General features: G+C 47.6%; 1 protein-coding gene across 2 annotated transcripts in view; it reads left to right on the forward strand.

Moving 5' to 3' along the window:
* The first annotated feature begins 3949 nt into the window (after positions 1-3949).
* SNPH (syntaphilin) overlaps positions 3950-24898 on the forward strand; it is a 41701-nt gene continuing 20752 nt past the window's right edge. Inside the window, exons 1-2 of one of the 2 annotated variants that reach the window (XM_079946311.1) lie at positions 3950-4050; positions 4295-4401. The gene's annotated coding sequence lies outside the window, so the exon portion shown is untranslated. Of the gene's footprint in view, positions 4051-4190; positions 4402-24898 lie in introns of those variants that run through there. The other variant, XM_079946312.1, reaches the window with a different exon arrangement.

Consider the following 24898-nt stretch of genomic DNA (forward strand, 5'->3'; position numbering starts at 1 on the left):
CATGTATTTTGAAGCTCTTCTACAATTATTTACAATTATTATGTCTTCCTTGTGAAATGACCCTTTTATTTTTATATAATGATTCTCTTTATCTCTGGTAATTTTCTTTGCTTTGAAGTCTACTTTTTCTCATATTAAGCCATTCCAGCTCTCCTTTAATTCGTATTATGGTATATCTTTCCCCATCTTTTACTTTTAGCTTACCTATATCATTATATTTAAAGTGAGTTTCTTGTAGAAAGCATCTAATTAAGTCATTTTTTATCCATCCTGAAAATCTCTGTTTAATTGATGTTTATACATTTAATGTAAATATTGACATGTTTGGATTTAGATCTACCATTTTATTATTTGTTTACTGTTTGTTTCCTCTATTTTTCATTCCTCTGTTTCCTCCTTTCTTGCCCTCTTTTGGAGTATTTGAACTTTTTTTTTAGAATTCCATTTTAATTTATCTGTTGTTTTTTACTATATCTTTTGTTATAGATATTTTTAAATGGTTTCTTTAAGGATTACAAAATAAATACTTAACTTTTCACAGTCTACTTAGAATCAGTATTTTACCACTTCAAGTGGAGTGTAGAAACCTTGTACCATATAATTTCCTTTATACTTCCTGCTTTATATGTAATCAAAATTGTCATGTATTACATCTACCTACATTGAAACCCCATCAGACAGTGTTATGATTTTTGCTTTCAACTGTCAAACATATTTTAAAGAATTCAAGAGGAGGACAGTCTATTAAATTTACCCAAATATTTACCATTTTTATTGCCCTTCTTTCCTCCCTGATGTTCTAAGTTTCCTTCTAATATAATTTCCCTTCTGTCTAAAGAATTTCCTTTAACAGTTCTTTCAGAGCAGGTCTGCTGACAACGAATTTTCTTAACTTACCTTTATCTGAGAAATGTCTTTATTTTACTTTTATTCCTGATGGATATTTTTGCTGGGTATAGAATCCTGGTTGACTGCTCTTTTCTGTCAGCAATTTAAAATTCTTGTTCCATTTTTCTCCTGCCCTTCATGGTTTCAGTTGAGAAATTCACAGTTATTCAAATCTTTATTCCTATGTAATTAACACATCATTTTTCTCTGATTGCTTGCAAGATTTTTTCTTTATTTTTAGTCTTCAATAGTAACTGGGATCATTATTTTTCTATTATTATCATTATTTGGTTTATCCTCTTTGGGGTTCACCAGAAAGCTGGAGCTTGTAGCTTTGTTTACTCTGCTCTGTTTTGCTGCCTTCTCCCCACAATTGCACCTGCATCTGAAGCCAAATGGTGGGAGGATGGAAAGAGACAAAAGAAAATAAATAAATAAAAATAAAAACAAAAAACCAGCAGAGGCTCATACTCTCTTAGGACTACAGATACTTGATTGAAGAAGTTTTTCCTCCCTCAGAGTTTTAGGGATCTGTGGGTCCCTGATGTCACAGCCACCACTGCAGGATTCCCTGGGAGCTTGGGCATGAGATAATGGAGAAAAGATTAAAAAATAAAAGAAAAATTATTTCCCCCTCTCACCCTGAGCATGGGGTCTCCTTTCCTAACCCTAAAGTCAGAACTAGGGAGATTCATGGGCACTCTCCCTGTGTTGATTCCCCAAGTCCAGGTTTTGGGCTTCCTTCAGACCAGGCTGGGGGATACCAGAGGAAGAAAAACTGGTAAATTCACTAGTCAGTGGTATGTCAGAGTCTATCCTTCTTCCCCAATTTCCTGCTAGTATTTTCGGAGTCCTCAAGTAGCTGCTACATACATTTTGTTCAGGTTTATTGTGGCATTCAGTGGGAGGAATGTGCTTACCCAGAATTGGAACCAAAATTGCTTTTGAAACTAAACAAATTTAAGTATTTCCCAATGTGTACAAAACAAAAACTACTAATTTCTTTAGAATAATTTGTTTTATGCTTAAAATCCTCACTTATTATAATTTATGTTGTAACTAAACATTGGTTCTCTTCTTCTCAATCACACGCTTTATGTTACTGAGGAGAGATTCTTAACACCATCCCAGATGGGAGTAATGTGGTTAGAAGTCCTCTCTCTTTTTGTGGGGTGAAGTTCCTTGTGGATATTTCTGGGAAATGTAGTCTTCTAAGTACCAAGGGAAAAAACCTGAGGACAAACAAAACATATTTTTTAAATAAGGATCTCAGGAATTATCTCCTGATAAACAAACAACAATTACATGGCTTCCTTTGGTTTTGCTTTAAGTGTAAATAAGTCACTTATATAATTTAGGTGGGCCTTAGGGCAGATAAAACATTTCATCAATTAACTTGCTAATTTAGCATTAGTGTTTTGTTTGTTTGTTTTTAGACAGAAGGCCTTATTTCACATGGCTTTTTCAACTACAATTTCCTATTTCTGCCACGATTGCTGTCATGTTTTTCCACAAAGCATAATATAATGATGGCCATCTGATAGGAGAATTCAGTTTAATTGAATGAGGGAAAAATATTACCAATGCAAAAAAAACTTATAGGCATTGGTTGCAAAATTATATGTATTGTTATAGAGTGATGGATTTACCACAAATCAGAGCTACACAAAAGATTTAACTTTGAAAAGTAACAGTTAATTTAAAATAATTATTTTTTTCATGTACATTGTAAATATTAACTATTTCTCACCAGGCCAGTATTGCAGAGTCATGATATGAAGTTGGTGAAGTCACTTTACAAATACTTCTCTTGGAAAATTCAGTTTAGGGTGGAGGGTACCAGGTACAGCCTTGCCAAAAGTAGACTGAGACTTTAGGACTTAAAAGTCTTAAGAGACGAGGATAGCATCTGGCCTTGTGTTCTTATAGAAGACTAGGGCCTGGCACAATGCATGCTTGCTCTCTCATTCACTTAGGCAATATTTATTGAGCAACTGATATGTGTTAGGCACCATTGTAAGCACTGGGGATATGGCAGGAGACAGAACAAAGTCCCTTCCTTCATGGAGTGTACATTCTAGTGGGGGTAATAATGAAAGACTACAAACAGTAAAAATACAATCTGGTGGCGAAATACAGCAAAACTGGGGCAGAGGAAGTGAGGGAGGAGGGAATCACTATTTTATTTTGGATGGTCAAGGAAGGCCTCCCTGGGACAGTGACATTTGAGCAGAGATCTGGAAGAAGTGACAGATGGTTTGAGCAGAGGAATGACAAATCAGATAGTTAGGGCTGGTTCAGAAGGAGGGAGCCCCTTCCCATTGAGCTCCACTTCCCACACATGGAGCAGATAAGAAACCAGGCCCAGAGAGTGAGTTAACTTATCTAAAGTTGCAAGGCTAGAAGTGGAAACGCTAGGCAGAGAGTCCAGTTTTCTTTACTTTTCCCACTTGTTTTTCCTCTTCTTCCCCTGTGATAGTGGGTGGAAGACAGACACAGAGGGGAAAGGTGTATAATAAACACTTTAGGTTGTGACTGCATATGTTTCCAATGATTCACCATCTTGTTTAAGATTCTTGCTATCATTTTTCTAAGTAGTCTGAGTGCTGTTTGCATTAAATACTCAGAGGTACTTGATTTGAGGAGTGAACAATGTTCTCAGAGAAATTCGGATCAAATTACTATTTAAGCCAACCGTGTGACAGGGAGTAAGACTGTTATCATCATCCGATGTTACAGATGGGAAAGCTGAGGCCCATAGAGGTGAGGGGGCTTGCCCAGGGTCACACGACCTGTCAGTGGGCCAACGTGCTCTCCTCCAGGCCCCGCCGCCCAGTTATAAGTACAGGCCGGTGTGGAGGTAGGAGAGGCCCCTAACTCCACGCATGCTGGCGTCTTCCGCGCTCTCTGGAGCAAGACACTAACTATCTCTTTAAGAAGGAAAGTGAAGCGGGCCGCTTACGCAGCTGCCGGCGAGCCGCCGACTGGCTGGTCCCCTCCATCCACCTCACCCTCCCCTCCCCTCCCTCCCTCCCTCCCTCCCTCCCTCCCTCCCGGCAGCCCCAGCCCCAGCGAGCACGCAGCTAGCCGCCTCCAGTAGGGACTCCAGAGAGCAGTTCGGCGGCCTGGGCAGGGCAGCCGAAGCTATGGAAGCCTCTGCAGGTGATGACAGGAACCTCCGGGCCCACCGCCCAGCTGTGCCGCCGCAGCCCAGAGTGCCAAGTGCGGGGTGGGGGTAGGGGAGGCGCGGGCCCCGCAGGGGAGCGGCCGGAGCGCCCGGCGGGCAGCCGGCCCTCTAGGCTTTCCGGCCGCGGCGGCCCAGCTGTCAGCGGTCGGGGACTCGGCTGCGCGCTGTCCCCGCCCGCGCTCACCCGCCCCTGTCTGTCTGTTTTCCCCACCGCCGCAGGTTGCTGATCTGGGCCAGGCAGCTGCAGCAGCGACTGCAGAGGCGCTGCGCCAAGCCGGGCCGGAGTGGTGAGAGCCGGCGGGACTGCGGAGGGCGAGTGGACTCAGGTGAGGAGGCCTCGGCGGAGCAGGGATGGGAGCCTGCGCTGCACCGCGGAGGCCGGCGGGCGGGGGCTGCTCTCTGCGGTAGAATTCCTCAGAGGGCACCAGCCGAGGAGGGGTTAACTGTGACTCATTCTTACCATCCCTTCATTCCCCTACATCCCTCGAAGCGCCCCACCACCACCACCTAGAAATTCACTAATTAGAGGATGCTGGTGGCAGCAGAGAAGATGCCCAAAGTGGGCTATTTGGAGGATTTTGGGGATCACCCCATTCCTATTTGTTTGACAAACATTTAAGCCTCTTTCTTTCTTGGAGGAGGAGCAAGAGTACCTGGGGGAGGGGGAAGCAGGGAACCCCACACCCAGCCCAAGGTCAAGTGCCAATGACTGCTTCCTTCCCATATTCTCCCCCGAGAAGAAAAAAATGTCCATGACCCCTAGAGTAGGAGATCTAAGCCTCAGTCTCCATGGATTCTCCACAGGCTGTGATGGTTTCTTCTGCTCCTTGGCAGGGAGCTGGGCTGTTGGGAACACCTCCTAGCCTGGGAAGCGCCCATATACCCTTACTCAACCCAGCAGATTGAGGAGAGGCCTGGCGACACACTGCCTGTTTCCTCTGCCTTCTCTGCCCATCTGGAGGTGGGATGGGCTGGAGTTGCTTCCCAGAAAAAGGTGATCTCTGCAGGCATGGTCGGGTAGGGAAAGTGCCAGAGATTGGGGTTCTAGTCCTTTAGCTTGCTCGTAGGCCACAAGTAGCCATCTTAAAATTCTGTAGGCGTGGGTGTCTGTCTGTTAATCTGTTAAATTCAGGAGTTGGATTAGATGGTCTGTACAGTTTTAATATGCCATTCAAGCAGCTCTTACATGTCAGGGGGACATCCCTATTAAAGCAACCCAGAATTTAAACTTGGGTCTATGAAATAATTGGGGTTTCCTCAGTTGATCTTTTTCAACTCGAGACTTCTCAAGTGAAACATTGACTGTGTGGGCCTCGTGGAACCGGAGGTATCAGACAGTCCTATATTGTCATCTCTGCGCCATCACTGGGATGACCTTTGTCAAGTTACCTCCCTTCCCCAAGCTTCAGTTTCCTCATCTGTAAATCTGGGAAGAAGGGTATGTATCTCAGAGGGTTGATATAAGGATTGAATGAGACATATATGAAAGCACTTAAAATAGTGCCTATGCCTGGCACATAGTAGGTTCTCAGGGACACAGGAGTTGGGAGATAGACTGGAGGAGAGAGGAGGGGTGGCTGCTCTTTGTCCGGTTCTCTCCCACCTCCCCCACCCCACCGGTCTCTTTTACATCCCTGCGGATGGTTCCCTGCCAGGGGATAATGAATGCTGGAGTGTGTTGGGCTGCCAGGCTGAGGGGCCTAGGAAGCAATCAGGAGGTACAAACATTTCCACTGCAAGGGCACTGACGTCATTCCAGCAACGATGGTCCCAAGGAGGCATATATAGCCCAGCACTGGGTTTGGAAAATCTTGGCATCCGAGGGCAGAATCCCTAAGGGAACAGAAGCATCAGAATCTTGTGTGCTGTCAGGGAGGCAGGGACTGTGGCTTTCTGATTTCACATGGATCCCACTGCTGCTCCCTTGCCCTTCCAGGAATCTCTCATTAGAATCTCCATGAGACAAGGAGGTCAAGTTTTCGGTGTCTGTATTTTCTATTCTCTACCTTCCCTCCTGCTGTCCTGTTCAGCCTTTCATTCATCTTTTCTTGCTCCAGTTTATTTCAAAGATACATTCTGCCGCTTGACAGCATGATAAAGAAGCCTCCCCATAGGGTGGGGCAGGGCATTTTACTGCTGCACCATTTGGGCCAAAAGAAGTTGTTATGTCCCCACCTGCCCTCAATCCCCATTAGATTGTGAGCTCCTTCCGGCAGAGGCATGGACTTTTTCCTCTCTGTGTCTCCAATCTCTAGCCCATGGCTAGGCATAAAGTGGGTCCTCAGGAAGTGTTGAATCAAATAAGTTGGAGGAAATTATGTTCCTAAGCCAACCAGGTTAGGGAGAAACTGTGAGAATGTGTTGACAATGTAGGGAAAAGCATTTTAAAGTATAGGGTACTGTGCCAGTTGTTGACTGTCGTTATTTATTGCTCTTACTGTTATTATTGCTATTGCCAGGGGCCAACAGTTGTTTTACCTTCTCCTCAAGTCAGCCTTGAAGGGACTAGATGTGCCTGGGGGGTGTGATTATGTTGACAAACAGATGGTTCTGGCTGGTGAAAGATAAGCATGAAGGGAAGAGGATGGGAAAAGAGTGATTCCAGCCACTTCCTGTGTTTCGGGGAGGGGGCAGATAAGGAGAATCAAACGGGCCAAAATGGACATGTAGCAAAAAATCAGGAGACCCAGGTCCCAGGTCTTGTTCCACCACCACCTCAATGTGTGACCTTGGGCCAATCACGCCTCCACTCAAGACCTCTGGGTCTCCAGCTATAAAACGAGAAGACTGGACCACATGATCCCTAAGGCCCCTTCTGGTTCTGACATTTTGTCAAGTGGATTTTGTTAAATAAAAATGAGACAACTATTATTACTTTCAGTATCATTTATGGAATAGCAGACCATTACATATTTTAGGTAATCCTCATAACAGATTATACCACTTTGTTTTGTTTTGTTTTTGTTTTTGCGGTACGCGGGCCTCTAACTGCTGTGGCCTCTTCCGTTGCGGAGCACAGGCTCCGGACGCACAGGCTCAGCGGCCATGGCTCAAGGGCCCAGCCGCTCCGCGGCATGAGGGATTCTCCCGGACCGGGGCACGAACCCGTGTCCCCTGCATCGGCAGGCGGACTCTCAACCACTGCGCCACCAGGGAAGCCCAGATTATACCACTTTGAAAGATGAGGAGACCGAGGCTTAGAGAGAGCGACTTGCCTAAGACTGCACAGCTCTAAGTGGCAGACTTGTTATCTGACACCCAGTCTATCTGACTTGAAAGGGTGAGCTCTTGCAAAGGTTTCACAACCTCTCCTTGTCATCACTGTGAATTGTGTGTACACTTGCACACGTGCGTAAGGCTTTGGAGGAGGGAAAGCTGTGAAGGATTCGTGACAAAAGATCAGGCATTTCCCCAAAGGGATTGTTGCAGGGGACTTGCTGGGTTGAAGACTGTGTAAGTCAGTGCTGGAAAGTCTTCCTTGCGCTGTGAGCTCTGCTTTGCTGATGGGTGGTGGGTGCCCCTTTACCAAGGAGAACAGCCAGGAGTGAATGACAGTCATGACAGGCACACTTTTTGAGCTCCTCCTATGTCCTGTGCTCTGTTTTACACAGGTTCGCTTACTCCTCAGACAATCCTATAATGTAGGCACTACAATTTTACCCATTTTACAAGTGAGGAAGCCAGGGCAGTGAGGCAAAGGATCTCGCCCAGAGTTACACAGCTAATGTGTGGTAGAACTCGAGACAGTTTAGCTGGAAATGCACTGTCCTGAGAGTTGGAAAGGCTGCTTTTAGTCCGAGCCCTCTCACTGACGGAGTGATTTTGGATCGGCCAGTTTCCTTCTGCATGTCACAAATGGGCTGGATGCGTCTATGGCTCTAAGGGGCCTAAATGCTGCCTTATCCCAGAACAGGAGTGGAGGGGATTCCTTGTCTAGCTAAACATATATCAGCCTTTGTTTATTATTTATTTATCAGGCCCTAGACCAAGTGCACAGGATAAAGGAAGGAGTAAGAGGCGGTCCCTAGTTTCAAGAAGTTCACGGCTAACAGAGGGAGACAAATATCTAAATGTGGAGGTATGATGAACCATCTAGGAGCTGTGATAATACTGATGTGGGTGTAATGGGACAGGGAGGGGGGATGGCCTTTCCTACTCAGTGGGTCAGGAAGGTGAGGGTGATGCCATTTTCTGTGTTGAATTTGTGTGTAATAATAATAATAATAAATGTTCTACGCAACTTAGGACATTTTCAAACAGTTCTTGGCTCTTGACCCCAGCAACCCAAAATGTGGCCACAGAGTCTGAGGGGCCATCCAGACTCCCTTCTGTGGCACAGTTCCAAAGGAACCATCCATTTGTCGCAGGTGGGCCTGAACCTTCCCTGTCATCAGAGGCCTCTAGAGGCAGGACTCTGAGGCTCCTCTTGGAAAGCCTGTCTAGTGCCTATAACAATGCAATAGGCTTGGGAACTTCTTCCTCATGTCATTCTTTCACCTGTCTGGAGCACCTGACCCCTGGAGAGATGAAGGCATTTACCCAAGATTACTCAGCAAGGCTGGGATCAGAACTCTGGCCTAATGGAATTGCATTTCTGAGCCATATGTGCATCTTTCTACATCTGGGTCACCAGGGACCTAAGGGGCTGTTTCTTCATTTGATGGGCAGCTTGCACTGAGTGGGAGGTTTGATGCAGGTGATGTGAAGCTTGAGCTGAGGGCCCTTATAGAGGATGAGGCCTGTGTTCCCAGGCTGCTTTTTACTGCTTAGTGGAGAGATATTTATGAAGTGTTTGTCACATGCTAGCACCTCTGAATTGAGGTGCTGAGCCAACCAAAAGGGAGCATCTGGGAAGCAGCCTGGTGCAGTGGAAAGAGCCAGCACCGAGGGGCCGGGAGACTCACTTTAGCTCTGCCAGGACTCCCTGGGTGGCCTGGGGCGAGACTCTTTGCTTTTCCACACCTGCAAAATGATAGTCAGAGGTGGTGATCTCTAAGGGCTCTTCATGTGCTGACTGGCTAATAATTCAGTATCTCTTCCCTCTGTTCCAGAACCACTTTAGGGGGTACAAGAGTGGATAGGATACAGATAACTGTAACTTGAGGAAGAATGAGATAAATATAACAAGAGGAATGAACAAATGCTCTGTCAGTTTGCTAGAGGGAGAGGGCTTGGGAAAAGCTCAGTTCAAAAGCCACCTCTTCAAAGATAAGATGAGATGTAGATAGAGGTGGGGTTTTTTTGAACCAGGAGGAGTAGCAGAAACATGCTATCATTCTGTGACAAGAAGGCTGTATAGCAGAGCAATGGTCCTCAGACTTAGACTTCAAAGATCAGTACATTTGGGAATGTATCCTAGGTTGGCCAACTTTTTAATCTGCCAGGCAAAGACACATGACACTTGTTCTGTTTACTATTACTATCATATAGTGAGAGAAAGAACATTTTAATACCTTTAGCCCCAAAGTAAGAAGGCTATATAAAATCAGAAAAAAGTATTCCTTCAAACTGAATGCATTTTGCTGTATTAAAAACTCACTGCAGGGGCTTCCCTGGTGGCGCAGTGGTTGAGAGTCCACCTGCCGATGCAGGGGACACGGGTTCGTGCCCCGGTCCGGGAAGATCCCTCATGCCGCGGAGCGGCTGGGCCCGTGAGCCATGGCCACTGAGCCTGCGCGTCCGGAGCCTGTGCTCCGCAACGGGAGAGGCCACAACAGTGAGAGGCCCGCGTACCACAAAAAAAAGGAAAAAAAAAAAAAAACTCACTGCATTGTCCATACTTTTGCTGCAGACCAGTGTCCTTGTGTTTGGCTCTGAAGTCAGGCTGCTTGGGTTCGAATCCTGGCCAAGTTACTTTTTCTCTCAGAGCCTCTGCTTCCTCATCTGTGAAATGGGGACATGATGCTATCTACCTCATAAGGTCATTAGGAGGTCTGCATGCCATGATAAAACATGAAAAGCAAGGGACCTCAAACCCTGTTGTCTATGTTGGGCTCTTTGGGGGTGATAGCAAATTAGAGAGTGTTGCTTGAAAGAGGTGGCTGCTAGCCTGCTCTCGCCACCGCTGCCATGCAAGAACTTGGGCCTCGTGTTGTCAGATCTTCTCATTTGTAAGAAATCTGGATGTTTGTGACATCTCTTGATTTTTTTAATGTGGCCAACTAGGAAACACTTTAAAACGCACCCATTAATGTGTGTCTGTGTCAGGCCATCAGTCTGTGTCCCCTGATGTACAGTGTTAGACGCCAGGTGCGTAGTGCTCCTAGTTGTCACCTGAGGATGAGGGCGGAGAAGGGAAACGAGGCTGGAAGTGCAGGCCTGGGCCAGGGATGCCCTATCTGCAAGGCAAGGGAACATATTACTTTGGCCACTTGTGATCTTCTGCTTCTGGGCCCCCAGCTTCAAAGGCCTAATGAGTGCCCCTTCTGTTCTGGCAGCACTGTCAGAATGGAGCCTCTAGAGACTGAGGCCTCCAGGCACCTCTGAGCCCCCTTGAAGCTGTCACACTAGTCGGCCTCCCTACCACAGGGTCTCTGGAAGCCTGGTGGGCAGCCTCAGAAGAGGGAACTTGGCTGATGGCACGTGAAGCTGGCATAGAAGCCACACCCGAGGAGAGGCTCTGGCAGCTCCTCAGCGGGAGAGGTGCTTCCTGTTCTCTGGAAGCCCTGCTGGTTCTGCCACCTCTGCCTGGGTTGTGATGAGGTCTGGACAGCAAGTGGTCTCTCTGTAGAGAGCTCTGCCACACAGCCACCACCGAGGAAAAGCTGGGATCTGAGTGTGGAGGAAGCCTGGAGCCTTCTCAGAGAAGGACCTCAGAGGAGCTCCTAATTAGCAGGAGGGGTCCCGCTGACATGCTTTCAGGACATTCTGGGATTCAGTCTAAAGCCACTGAGGACAGTTTACATTTTTGTGGCTCTAGTTAATCAAATATTCATCAAGCACCTACTGTGGTCAGGCTTTATCCGGGCCGCTGTGGGAGAATGCAAAGAAGTATTTCCATCCATTCATTCAGCCAGTGTGTACAGAGTGTCTGCTCTGTAAGCAGGCCCCAAGATGTGGTCCCTCCCCTTAGGGAGCTTTTTAGGCTGATAAATATATATGGATGGTACATGGAGCCTGGCTCATAGAAATATTAATAACAGCTGCTGTTCCGTTGTGTGCCTTCTGAGTAAAAGATACTAGCCATATAGTACCTGCTTTAAAGAGTGGGTACTGGGATTGAATGGAATCCTCATCTGAAGCACTCAGCACTGTGCCCGCCACACACTGGTGCTCAATAAAAGGGTAGCTGCATTATAGTTAACTTGGAAAATTGGGCAGATCCAGAAGAAAGGCCAAGACACAGATGGGTCAGAGAAAACAAGAAGCAAAACAATTCAGGCCCACTTAGCATATGTTATCCTCATTTTATAGATGAGGACACTGAGGCTCAGAGAGAGGAAGTAGTTTGTTCAGAGTTACGCAGCTGCTGTGTAGCAGAGCCTACACTTAAATGCTGGTCAGTTTGGCATCGAAGCTATGTTCTTTCTTCTAAGCCATATTGCCTCTAAAGAAGTGGTTAATGAACAGAACAATAAAACTACCACATTCGGCAGGGGAGGCAGTGCCACCTGGTGAGGTTAGGAGTTTTTATAATTGAGGAAGCTGGGACTAGTGGAACGAAGGAACTGGCCAGAGTTATATAACCAGGAAGTGGTAGGGTTGGGACCCCAATCTAGGCATACTGGACATGACTTCCCACACTGCTGGGACAGAATAGTAGCCGTTGAGGGTAAAGATAGTTGTCTCCAGATACTCAAAGTTCAGTCACAGGAAAGAGCCCAGGCTTCCATATGCCCTGAAGGGCAGACCCCAGACCAGCACTTACAAGTGTCAGCCAGGGAGGAAAATTTTGGCTCAGTTCTAGGAAGAACATTCTAAATTGAAAAACCATCTAGCAGGGATTCCCTGGTGGCACAGTGGTTGAGAGTCCACCTGCCGATGCAGGAGACACGGGTTCGTGCCCCGGTCCGGGAAGATCCCACATGCCGCGGAGCGGCTGGGCCTGTGAGCCATGGCCGCTGAGCCTGCGCGTCAGGAGCCTGTGCTCCGCAACGGGAGAGGCCACAGCAGTGAGAGGCCCGCGTACCGCAAAAAAAAAAACACAAAAAAACAAAACATCTAGCAATGAAACAATATGTTTTGAGAGCTAGCTCCTCATCTCTGGGCAGCTCACATAGGTCTGAATGTTCTAGAAGGAGTTCTTGCAATGTAATGGGGTTTGGAATGGCTGTGCTTGGCAGTCTTACAATCTAGAGGATCTGGAGTTCTAGTATAGGACTGGTCACAGGTGATGCAAGCAGTGGGTACCACTGGCGACCCCAGGAGAAAGGGTAACTGTAGGCTGGAGCTATCTGAGAAAGCTTCCTGGAGGAGGAACTAGAGCAGCATCTAAAGGGCTGCGAAAAGGGAGAGGAGTAGGACTGGGTAAGGTGAGCCCGCCAGTCTAGCTGGGCTGTGGGGTTAGTGCTTCTCAGCAAAGGGTCTTCCCCTGTTCTCTGGGGCTTTTTAAATGGTGGAAATGACACAGTGAGTCCTGGGTCTTTCCTCATTAGGAGGCTGGTTTGGCACCACATCCCCCTCTTACCTCCCAGCCATCCCTGCCTCCTCTCTTCATTGTACCACTCACCTCCTCCCACCCTCCCTTTCAGAGGTGGCAGACTTTGGACATTGAGCTCCCTGGGAGAAAGGTGTGCCAAACGTGGCCTCTGCCGTGAGGCGAAGCCCGCAGCATCTGACAAGGGCCACCTTCCTTGCATTCGGGCACAGAGCTGAAGCCGACCTGGGCCTCCTAGCAGCTTCTTGCTGCTCAGGGTGAGCCCTGGCTTCAGAGTCAGGCCTGGCTCATCTCCAGTTCTGCTCCTTGTTAGCCTGGGACCTCAGACAAATTGTCTTACCCCCAGGGCCATGTTCTCGTCTACCAAAGAGGGATCGATCATTCCTGCCTGAAAGGAGAGTGATGATCTGCTGAAAGGGCCTGGCATACAGCAGATGTCCGCACAAATGCCCCTCTTCTGCACGACCTCAATCGCTTCTCTGCCCACTGGGTCCTAACCCTTGTCCAGGTGAATGATAAGAGGGACACCACATACCAGGTGCAGGGATGTGTGACTTAGTGCATCCTCCTACCGCTCTGTGAGGAAGGTATTATTATAGAAGAGGAAATTGAGTCACAGAGAATTTAAGCAACTTGTCTGTTATATGCGGCCTAGCTACCAAATATCTGATTCCAGAGCCCACCTTCTCTCCACCCCTTTTTCTCCCTTTGCTTTTTCATCCTCTTTCTCTCCCTATTTCTGTTCTCAGGCCTGTGAGTATCCGTTCGTCCCTCCTCAGCCCTTAGCTGGGCTCTTACGAGCAAGATTACCAGCCCTGGGCCTGATTGGAGTGAGCCGGCCTAAGAGCTAGAGAAAGGCATTTTGTTACTTCAGAAATGTCCCTAAGGGACCCTTGGTCCCATTCTATCCCAGGTCAGCAGTATACCTTCCACGGGCCTTTCCTTTCTACCTAAATTACTTTTACTCACCCCAGTTCCCTCTGCTTGAAATTTTCTTCCCACCACTACTGCTATCTCCCCATGTTCCCATTTGTCTCAAGGCCCAGCTCACATGCCATCTTTCAAGGGTCCCTCTTCATCAGCTCCTTCCCAGAGCCCAGGCTCCTAGTCACCAGACCAAGGTCTGTGTTCGCAGAGGACAGAGAGCACCTGACCCTCCATGCCTTCCCATTCCCTGCCCTGCAGAGAGCAGCCCATGCTGGGCAGTACCCAGGGCCCAGCCTGGAGCTGTAGGACACCTTGAGCCAACTCTCTGTTTTGTGGCTTCCTTCTGGAAGGAAGCGGGTGGGGCCCGTGCCTGGGAGAAGATGGGCTTCAGAGTTTGTTAGGACTGGCAGGAGATCGCCATTGTAAGGAATCCCAGAGGTTAGCCTTCAGATGAAGGAGACCAGGATCCAAGCCTAGACAGGCTGAGTGGTCGAGAACAGAGAGCATGGACTTTGCAGTTGGACATGCTTGGTCTCGAACATGGACTTACTTTGTGACCATGGGCAAGTCACTTGATTTCTCTGACCTTTTGTTTCCTCAGTAGTAAAAATGGGCATCATAATCATAATCCCAGCCTCATAGGAGCAAAGCTGGGTAGAGAATTAAACTAGATTAGAAATCACATATGTGTAAAGCCCCCAGCACAGGGTTTAGCACACAGTAGGTCCTTAATAAATGCCAGTACCCTTCCATGCACAGTTAGAAGGAAAGAACTTTATAATTTCTCTAGTTCTCCAAAGATCCGATACATCTTCAGTTGGTAGTGAGCTCCTCTCTCACTAGAGGTATTCAAACTGGGTCTGGGTGACTGCAGAACAGGAATGTTATTCAGAGAAGTGAAGCTTCAATCAGATGGATGTTGGGCTTTGAAACCTTCAGATTTTTTCCTGCCCTGAATTTCTGCAATTCTGTGAAGACTTTGACTCAGATCTCATTAGTCAGTTATTAGAAATCAGTTGGGGTTCAGCTTGGATGTCTGCTTAGCACAGATATAGGACAGAATCCGGCTGGAGCTACGAGCTTTCTCCCAAGAGGTGGCAAGGCTAGAAACAAAATCGGGTCTAAGAAGAAGAGTTCTCATAGCTCCTGTGAAGGGAACCTGCCTGGTATATTTGGGGCATGAAGCTAAATGTTTAGGCTGAATTTTGGGAAGGCTTCCCCATGGCCAATAGCATGAACTGCCCAGGGCAAGGCCTGTGTTTGATTTATCTCTGAATCCCCAGTGCCCAGCGCAAGCCAGGCACACAGGAAGTATTCTGGACGAATAACGAGCAAATGGCAAGTAGCCTTGGTGTTTCTCACAGATGGAATCCTGAGTTGAGAGACTCTTAGGACTCCCCTGGAGGCCAAGTGGCAGGTTCATACTCAGTGCATGTACGTCCGTGTGTCTGTGTCCAGGTCCCAGGCTTCCCAGAAAGACTCCTTCTGCTTCCTGCTGCCCTGCCTTCTTCTCTTTCCCCTGCCCCTTCCCCTCCTTCCAGCTTTATTGATGTACAGACAACATACATCAAGCTGCACATACTTAAAGTGTACAGTTTGGTAAGTTTTGACATAGTATGTAACCCATGAAACCATCACCACAATTAAGATAGTGAACACATCCATCAACCCCCAAAGTTTCCTCTTGCACCTCTGTAATTCCTTCCTCTCATGCCTCCCTCTCCCCTCCCTTGTCCAGGCAACCACTGACCTGCTTTCTGTCACTATCAATTACTTTGCATTTTCTAGAATTTTGTATAAATGGAATCATACAGAATATACTTTTTGGGAGGCGGTGGGGGTCTGGCTTCTTTCACCCGGCATGATTATTTAGAGATTCAAGTTGTTGTGTACATCAGTTTATTCCTTTTTATTTCTGAGTACACATAGTACACCATTGTATGTAAGGGTAAACCATGATTTGTTTTGCCCTTCATCTGTTGATGGACATTTGGTTTTTTTCTAGTTTTTTGTTATTATAAATGAAGCTGCTGTGAACAATTGTGTATAAGTCTTTGTATGGACATACCTTCCTGTTCTCTAGGGTAAATACCTAGGAGTGAAGTGGAGCGGCTAGATCATTTGATAAATATATATTTAACTTTTAAAAAAACTGCCCAAGTGTTTCCAGAGTGGTTGTACCATTTTACATTCCCAGCAGCAGCGTATGAGAGTTCTGGTTTCTCTGCATCCGCAAGAGTACTTGGTATGATCAGTCTATTTAATTTTTTGTTTTTTTTTTTTGCGGTACGCAGGCCTCTCAGTGTTGTGGCCTCTCCCGTTGCGGAGCACAGGCTCCAGACGCGCAGGCTCAGCAGCCATGGCTCACGGGCCCAGCCGCTCCGCGGCATGTGGGATCTTCCCGGACCGGGGCACGAACCCATGTGCCCTGCATCGGCAGGCGGACTCTCAATCACTGCGCCACCAGGGAGGCCCCAGTCTATTTAATTTTAATCATTCCAATAGGTGTATAGTGGTATCTCCTTATGGCTTTAATTTGCATTTTCCTAATGACTAACGATGTTGAGCATCTTTTTGTGTGCTTATTTGCCATCCATATATCTTTGGTGAATTATTTGTTCAAGTATTTTGCCAACTTTTAAATATTTAACTATTTGGCTGTTGGTCTTAATATTATTGAGTTGTAAGGGTTATTTATACATACTCGATACAAGTTCCTTGTCAAATATATATTTTGCAGCTATTTTCTCCCAATCTGTGTCTTGCCCCAGAGAGCCCTGTGGGAGTTTCAGACTCAGCGTGCATGTGTATGTATGTGTGTGTGTTTGTGTGTGTGTGTGTGTGAGAGAGAGAGAGACTCAGAAAGAGACTAGCTTCCTGAGAGATTGCAGCCTCTGAATTCGGTCCTTCTCTACTATCACGTGGAATCACAGGACAGCACCTAGAGGTACTTAAAATTCGCACATCTCCACAGCTTTGTTTTGCAAACAGGGGGCCTGAGTTCCTGAGACCATGGGGTGTAGCGTCAGAGCCCACACAGACCTCTGATCTCTAGAGGAAGAGGGCCCATGCTGGGTGCCTCGATGCCTTTGATTCCGGTGACACTTGGTGAAGCAGGTCACCTTTCTCCCTCACCTTGTATGTACAATGGGCACGGCACTGCCTTTCTGTGGGTGAGAGGCAGGTGCAGAACTCTGTAGCTGACCATCTCAACTCCAAGGACAAGGAGCGTGTCAGCACCATCTATTGTCACAAAAGGCATTTGGGAGACAGAGGAGGAGGAGCCATATATTCATTAAGGAATGTTTGTTGAGCTCCACGCTGGGCCAGGCTCGAGATGCACTGGCTGGAACAGTGCAGGGCAACCTTCTCTGCTCTGCTCTGGGTGTGTGGAGCCTGGTTGAGGGCATCACTACCTCTTCTGCCAGTGCCCTTTCACAGCTCGCCAGCAGTGCACATCGCTGCTTAAGCCAAACTCCTCTGTGTCTGTGTATGTAGACTTAGAAACCCTCAAAAAATGGAAGATAGTGATCCACAGCGGATGTGTGTAAACAGCCTGTGTCCTCCTGGTATAACAAAAGAGCACATGCCATGGGGCCACCGTGGCGAGAGCTGTGAACTCTGTCTCCCGTGGAGCCACACGTGGGCATCCATGCTTGAATTGAGCTTGGAAGAGAAGCAGGTAGAAGAAGCTTGGAAGGGCTTTCTAGGCAGAGGGCACTGCATAGGTGAAAGCATGGTGAACCCATGAGGTGAATCAGTGAGGATATTTGGGAAGATGTGATGGCAGAGGCCAGGTGGTCACACAGCTCCATGAGGTGGGGGCATTGTCTCCATTTATAGACGGGGACACTGAGGTATCAACTCAAAAGAAGGGTGCCCTCAGGCCTGTGAGTCAATGGCAGGGCTGAGCGTACGGGTTCCCAGTTCTGTGCTCTTTCTCCTGTGCTGGGCTGTGTCCCAGGGGAGATGGACGGTGGCCTCGAGGCCATTTTCCTGGTACTAGGTTGACTGTGCATGGGGTTCTCAGGTCCCAGATCACCTGGTTGGCTGCCTGACTTCCTTCAGCTCGTGTTTGCTAGCCCTTGATTCTGAATCTGGCCCTGCTCCTGGCACCTGGGAGACTGAGCCACTGAAGGCGTGATGCCCACTTCTCTTCCGGCCTCGCATGCTAGATGACAACTAGCCAGACTCTCAGGCCCGCTGCTGATGCTCACAGTACACAGGCCAGAACTGCCAGTGCCACTCTGGATACTGGTGTGTTTTAAGCTGGGTATATTGCCAACCCTGAACAAAAATAGGGTTCTGTTATTAAGGGAGAAGGGGAGATGAACATTGGGTGGGCATCACCCCCACGTACCCAGAGGCCTGGGCATCATCACGGTTCTTCCCTCTCCCTGGTTTCCCACGGCCCATCTCTTTTAGTCCCTGTCTACTCCCTAAATTTCTCTCGAAGCCATCTTTACTTCTCTCACTTCCTTTCCTCTTCTCCCGTCTTGGCTTTCCTGGTGCCCTTTCTCATCTCTTCCAGCCCATTCTCAGCAGAGCTGGTACAGGGTTATCGTCCACAATCTAAACCTGACCTCGTCCTTCCTCTGCTCAGAACTTTTTCTGTAGGCTCAAAAGGTGCTCCCCCAGTGCCTGGTCTCCCCTCTGCTCCCCTTTGTCCCTACACTGTCTGGTCTCGTGTACCCAGCCCCTTGTATCTCCCCTTCTCCTGCATGTTTCTGTAACGTTGACCCCCCTTCCCTGCACTGAAGCTGGAATGCTCCTCCACAGACATCTGTGCATCCACCTGCAGAAGCCTGCTCCTGAGTTCTGCAGAGAGGCTCCCTCTGTCCTCTGCCCAGCCCCTCCCTGACACACGCTTTGATTACTGGGACTACTGGGGAGAACCCAGCGCACATAGACGCTTGGTAAACATTGACTGAAATGTCCCTGCCAGAGCTGCCACACAGGTAAGAAGTACTCTGATTAGGAGAGAGGAGAAGCTTGAGGGGACCTGCTTTCAATCTTGGAGCTAGGCCACTTTCGAGCTACGTTTCTCCAGGAGGCCTCAGTTTCCCTCTTTGCCATGTGAGGTGAAGACACTTGTCACAAGGCCAGAGAGACACAGAAAGACCATCTTTGGTAATTCCTGTTTTGAGCTCGAACTCCTTGCCTTTCAGGAGGCAAGGCTAAGTGCCTGTGGTTTTGTCAAGGGGAAACACAGCTGCTGTGCTTATGTTATGGGGGGAGAATCAACTAGCAACTCAGCCCTTTAGAAAAGCAGTTCGGCAGCATATTCAAATTTTTTGACCCTATAAACCTACTACTGGGGATCCTTCCTAAGGAAATAATTCTAACTACAGAAAAATAATAATGCATGAAGATGTCTGTTGTAGCATTCTTTTTGATAGTAAAAAAGTCTATATGTTCAACAGAGGGGGATGTTAAGGTAACAGTGATGGACCCATGAAATGGACTATTATACAGCCCATAAAATACTTCCTATAAAGAATATGCCATATCATGGGCAATTCATAAACCATGTTAAATTTTTTAAAAAGGTATAAAGGTGCCTCTCTACCATGTTTATAACTATGTAAAAATAACAAAACCCGCCTCCAAAATAGTTTTTCTTCTATGCTTAGAAAAAAGCTAGGAGGAGCAGCCGACAAATTAACCAGTGGTTTATCTCTGAGTAGCAAAAATGGAGGCTTTTAAAAAAAAAAAAAAGATATGTGCTACTTTATAGCTATAATAACAACATTCATAAATAAAACTATATTTAACATTTAAAAATTACCCAGTTGGAGCTAATTCCGTGACCTTCTTGGGGTGAATTATTCACTTGTCTCTGGGCCTTGGTTTATAAAATAAGGGAAAGAAATGACTGCTCATTGGGCAGCGTGTGCCAGGGCTCTTCACAGCATTATCTGATTAAATCTTCGCAGTTGAAACCCTATGTTGCAGATGAGGAAGCTATAGCCCATGGTCAGTCCTCTGCTGAGACCTAGGTTTTCCAGCTAGATTCTGCTCTAGGAAAAGCCCCTGCTCTGCACACCTTCCCGGGGGCCCCTGCGATTACGAAGATCTTTGCCTGCTCAGGGGAAATGTCAGGGCAGAGGGACACCTGAGAGCCCTGTGTCAACAGAGCCGGGGAGGAGTTTATCTTACAGGGTGGGGGAGGCTGGTATTTGCCCGCAGGTGGGAAGGAGAGCTTTCTGCTGACTGCAGCCAGAGCTGCTGGTCTCTGCTTTACCTTTTGGCACCAGCAGCCTTTTCCTGAACAGGATTTGCCCCTCAGCCCAAGTCCCCCGTTCTGTGTTCCCAGCCTCCCTGCGTGTCCAGCACCCTGAGCTCAGAGCTGCAAGGGTTCAAATCTCAGCTCCACCAGTATGCCTGGGGCCTTGGGCAAGCGCCACGCCTTCCCCCTGACCTCAGATCCTCTATCTATAAAATGGGATTGGACTAGACTGGAGATTCCAAACCCTGATGCCAGGCAGCTAACAAACGAAACAGCCCAGGTAAAGAGCACAAGTGCAGGTAAGAACTGGCAAAAAGGGGCCACTCCTCAGCCTCAGCCCATCACTGCCATGCAGGAATGCAGGCGCGGAGCTGCAGGATCTTTGGGGTTAAGACAAGCTAGAAATCTGGGTTTCTTTAAGTGTGCAGTCTCTCAAGTTATAAATGTTGACTGAAATGAAAATACACGTACATGCAGGCCAAAGGAGAGTGGTCTTTAGGCACGATACAGCCTATGGGCTGCCAGTTTGGGACCCCTGGAGTTGCCTGTCTCTGAGTACCTTCTGGCTTTGACCTTCTGGTCCCTGGCCTCCTGGCCTCCAGGTGCTCCTCGAGGAAACGTTGGGCGGAGTGAGGCCCAGGCCTGCGAGAGCAGGGAGGCCAGTCGGCTAAGGAGGGGGAGGCCCTCAGCTTGGCTCTCCTGGACCCCATCCATGCCCTGTACAGATACAAGGGCTGAAAAGGCTCTGTCCTGCTGCCTGCCCCAAGCCCCACCCCTACCCCTGCGCTTGACCTGCACAGCCCCACTTTACCATCGTGACAACGATTAACCTCACGTACACGTAAGGAAACTGGCCCTGATTATGACAGGCCTGCAGGCACACAGCTCCCCACTGAGCTGGGATTTGAATCCAGGAGTGTTTGGCTGTACCCACCGAGCTCCTGCATTTAGTCCTCACGGCCCCCCGAGGGCTCGGCGGGTGCTGGTGCGGACGGCAGTGTTGAGTACACGGAGCTGAGCACACAGCCGAGCGTGGTTGTACGTGTACTTGTGCGTGGACACAACCGGACCTGTTGTGTGCAGATCTGGGTGCTGGGCACCTGTGCTTAATACAGTCAGTCCTTGTTATTTGCAATAGTGATGTTCTATAAACCAGCTGTGAACCCTGAATTAGTACAAAACCATTGCTCCTGAGGGAGAATACAGAATTAGGCTCCTGGGAGCCTCTGGTCACAACATTTTCATCAACTGATCAATACATAACATTGTTTTATTTATTTGTGTTTCTGTTTAAAGACACCTTTAATATACATTGTTGGTACATTCACATTGAATTCGTGCCAACAGCACTATAACTCACACCTGGACGAACCTTATCTGACATTTATTTTCTCCATAAGGCACGTCACAGCCTTCCTTAGCTTAGGAACACTGGACAGCGCTTCAGCACTATGCTTGTGGGCCATTTTAAATAGCAAAATTACCCCCCCCACACCAGCAAAGCACAAAATATGTTAAAAACATAGCTCTAAAGAGACCACAAAAAGGACACTTGTTTATAGTATAAGAAAGGAACCAAGCTAAGTGAAGTGTGTGCATTTTTGATAACTGTGTACTCCTGGAAACTGTGCAGTTTAAAATACTATTTTTTAAAATCAATTTTATTTAAAAGAAAAAGAAAGAAGAAAAGAAATGAAACGGGAGGTTGCCTTGTTCCACTCAGCTGGGAACATGGGCATCAGGCAACTGAAATTTTTCACCGCTCTGTGCATTCCACCCAGGACTGTTAAGGAACTGGGTATTGATTTGGGGCTTATGAATAAATGTTAGCAAGTAGATGATTCACAACTACAGAATCTGCAAACCATGAGGGTCCACTGTAATGTTGTATCTTTCACTTTTCTCTGAGGGCTGCTGTCAGGATTTGGGGTTGTTGACACAACGAATTGGATTTTCTGAGTGCGGAGATGTAATTTAGAGGGGCAGCTGGAATCGTTTGAGTTCCACTCTCAGTATTACCACCTACTTGCTACGTGCCCTCCTGCAAGTTCGCTGGTCTCTGGTGGTAAAATGGAGGGCACACCCCCTAACGTGAGGGTGAACTGAGAGGATAAATGTGGAACACCCAGGACAGTGCCTGGCAAGAGGCTGATTAAATGACAGCTTTCAAACGGTGCTTTCACGCTTTCCCTTAAGATGCAGTTTTTAAGGGTTTTGTACTCAAGACCCTGCTAGATACTAAGGATTCAGAGATGGATAAATCCCTGGCTTACAAATCTAGCAGGAGAGACCAGCCCACCTAAATAGGGCGCCATGTGTGAGAAGGACTATAATAATATAAACTAAGTACTGCAAAGCTTTTCTTGCCCCTTTTTTTACTTGCTAAGAAGCCCGCACTTACTTGGGTAGTGATATCAACCCAAGTGAGTGCAGAACCACTTATTCATCCAGCAAATATTTGTTGAGGGCCTGTGGGGTGCCAGGCACTGGTCTAAGCGCTGGGAACTAAATTAAGAAATAAATGGGCAAATATTCTTACCTTCCTAGAGCTTATATTCTAGAGACAATAAACAAAGTACATTAGCTGTTGCTAAGGACTGTGGAGAAAATAAAGCATGGGGAGAAAGAAAGAGACCCCTGAAATACAAACTATTATAATATTTCAGATGAAGATTTTGGAGTGGAATAAAGATGTAACATATATGAACAACATTAAGAACAAGACTATTTAGGTGAATAAATAAATACTGTTTATGGAGTGCTTTCCCTATGCCAGATCCTTGCTAGGCATTTAGCACGTATAACTGCTAATCGTGACTGTACTTGTGCACAATATCTGTACTTAGCTCCATTCTACAGATGAGGAGACTGAGGCTTAGAGAAGTAAAGTGGTATTCCCACTGTCATAAAGACAGTGGGTAGTGCAGTTTGGAATTCAAATCCTGGCATATTTGAGCCCAAAGCCATGGTTTCTTTTTGTTAAATTAGCCTCCCAGCAAAGGGGAAAAACTCATTCTGAGACAAAGGGATTTTAATATAGACATAGATTTTTACAGAGTCTCCCTTTGAAAACATTTTAAAATGCTCATTTTAGCTAAATTAAGGGGTGGAGCAGCTTCTCCAGAGTAGGAGGTCTTTTGGGGAGAGAGGTTTATAATTACCCACCCTCTTTCAGCAAGTGTGAGCCGTGTTGGGCTCTGTCAAAGGCCCCAGATCTTAGGGAAGGCAAAATAATTCAGCTTGATGGGGGAAGTGCCACTGGAAGTCAGTTGGACAGGAATCAGCTGCTGAGGACGGCAGGGAAGCTGGCAGCTGGAGAAAGAAAGGGGGTCTGGGAGGAGAGGTGAAGGATGCTGATTTGGGATCAGCATGGCTCCTGGGCTAAACAGGAACAGTTGGGTGAGCTGGGCCTGTGTCTCCATACAAAGCCCCCAGGAGCCTCAAGAAGATAGGTGAGACTTGGCTTCCAACAGGAGCAGCATGCCCACAGTGGCTGGTGGATTGGAATCAGCTGGCCCACCTTCAGTCTCATGTCCCCTGTTCCTACAGCTCACATTGTGGCCTTCGGCAAGTCATCAGTTTCTGCTTAGAAAATGTGGCAGTTGGACTAGATTGTCATGAAATGCCAGGAGAGAGAGCGAGAGCGAGAGAGAATGCAAGAGACAGCATGAGTTTATGTGGTTCCCTGCTTTGTATTCCCAGGAAGATAGAGCTCTCTGATCTCAGATTGGGTGGGGGCTATCTCCATGGAAAGGAGCTGTGGTCCCAGGCAGATCAGATGACGTCTGAACATCCCTTTAGCCCTTTGGTCCTTGTGTTCCATGGGTCCTTCAATCTCATGTCAGCCGAGCACAGCACATACAGGGTAACTGGGCTGAGCTCTGAGGCCACCATCTTTCCTTTATCTTGGGATCCTCCTTGCAGATTCACAATAGGCAGTCCTCTATCCCTACAGCAAATCACATGCAATAATGTTTCTTTTAGCGTTCATTTTAGGGAGAGCTTTATGTCTCCTAAAGAACTAGTCTGCTTCCTGCTCTCCCCTAACTATAAGAACAAGAAGACTGGGCATAATTTCTCTTTTTGCTTTGATGGCCAGGAAGCTCAGAGTGGAAACTGAGCCTCGTTATTGCCGCCACGTTTGCATGTGTGGTCAGCCTGTGGTATTCCCTTCTTCCCCAGGCCTCGGTTTCAATGTATATTTTACTGTGTCATTTGTGAGCTGCCTTAAAATTGGTGAGACTTCTGTTTTACCCTTGGCTTTCCTTCCATGACTTCATTACTCAAAAAGCCGCCTTCTGTTCTTATTTTATCAGAGACTCCTGCCTGGATTCGAACAGGGGTGTGGGGTGGGGCTGCAGTGCAGAAGCTTTGTCACTAGAGTCAGGAGGTGAGCTCCCCTCCCAGGCTTTGTGCTGCACTTGCTGAGCAACTTTAGACATATGGCGTGCTCCCTCTGGCTTTCAGTTTCTGTCTGTAAAACGGTGGGCTGTGACAAAGTCTACCCAACATTCTTTCCATTCTAGAGCTCTGTGAGTGTGTTATAGTTCCTGTAGGTACTTGGGGTAAATGCAGGGGAGGGGTGGACACTGACTCAAGGATCCTAAGAACTGCAGCAGAGATCTGAAGAAAAGAGAGTCCATAGGGTCATGCTTTAAAGCTGGAACCTCAGGAGGAGGCGGTGGCAGGAGAGGAGCCAGGCTGCGGCTTGACAGCTGTATCAGCCGGGAAGCCCAGGGAAGCACATGCTGTGGCCAAGGTCGTTGAAGGACCTCCACCTGCCAGGAGCCACTTGCCAAGCAGCTCCCAAGCTGGGGCTAGCACCAGGGCCCCTCTGTCCCCCACACCTCCCCATGGTTGTCTGCAGAGGGGCAGCCCTGGCACAGCTGTGGAGGGATGGAAACCAGTGTCGCCCCTGCTGCCCCTCCCCATGTAGGAGGCTTGCCAGGCATTGGCCTGGAGAGCCACCCCAGGGCAGTCGGCTCGGCAGAGGGTGCCGGTAATTTCAGAGTCACCACCTGGGCTTGCTCTGACTTGCACTAAAGCAAGGAATAATACTTCTGAAAAAGGA

Source organism: Stenella coeruleoalba (assembly GCF_951394435.1).
Source record: "Stenella coeruleoalba genome assembly, chromosome: 15".
Classification (NCBI taxonomy): domain Eukaryota; kingdom Metazoa; phylum Chordata; class Mammalia; order Artiodactyla; family Delphinidae; genus Stenella; species Stenella coeruleoalba.